The following is a 1,013-nucleotide window of genomic DNA, read 5'->3' on the forward strand; positions in this document are numbered from 1 at the left end:
ATTATCTCAGGATAAGCATCATGTATCATGCTATTCGAGAACATTTAATTCTGCARAACAAAATTATTCCACTRTARAAAATGAAATGTTAACGATCGTAGAAGCATGTAGGCATTTGCGGCCCTATATTTACGTAAGAAGATTTACTATCGAAACTGACCATAAACCGTTTACCTGGCTTTGGTCCTTAAAAACCCCTAATTCTCGCCTAATTTGACAGGGAATTTAGTTAAAGGAATATGATTTCGGAATTGAATATARAAAGGGTCGTAAAAATAATGTAGCAGATGCTTTAGGAAGGATTGAACTCAATGCGTAGGAGGAAATCGACGACTTACCTTCTATGGTGCCTCAGGCACCCGACGTTACATGTTATATGGATGAGCAATTGGACGAGTCACACGGAAGATCTAAGAAAAATCAATAGTAATTTGGATTTACCTAATCCTCAACAACAGAAGGATATAATCACGTTAAATAAATCAATTAGTATAATATAGAAAATCGGCAAGGATGTAAACGCTAATATAAGAATTATCAACGGGATTTTGTCAAATATGTCAAAGGATTTGAATGATCAAAACATYAAATTTAATTTTTTTAAAGGAATAACTACGCTTATAATAAAGGGACAACACTTTTTTGATTTGTTAAGCAAAATAAAAAGATCCATTATTTATTTATAAAAATWATTTAATTACAATATACTCACATATGAACATATGTCAGATATTTGGGCACACCTTTTAGAAATATACTCTTACATAGAACTCATGTTAAATTATCATAACTTTTTAGATTTTCGCTTTACTATRGGAACAATCGTATTTATCTAAGACTCTATCATATATACCATTAAAATATTTATCCTAAACCTTATCGAATTACCTTTAATCCAAAGAATTGCAATTATCAACAATAACAATCTAACGAAAATATTTACCACGCCTGGGACTTTAATTGGATCTTTAATCAGGCTATCTGCGAAAGACTGTACTTCATAGATAAGGGAG

This window comes from Polistes canadensis, unplaced genomic scaffold (genome assembly GCF_001313835.1).
Source record: "Polistes canadensis isolate GaletaPanama2010 unplaced genomic scaffold, ASM131383v1 scaffold_675, whole genome shotgun sequence".
Lineage (NCBI taxonomy): Eukaryota > Metazoa > Arthropoda > Insecta > Hymenoptera > Vespidae > Polistes > Polistes canadensis.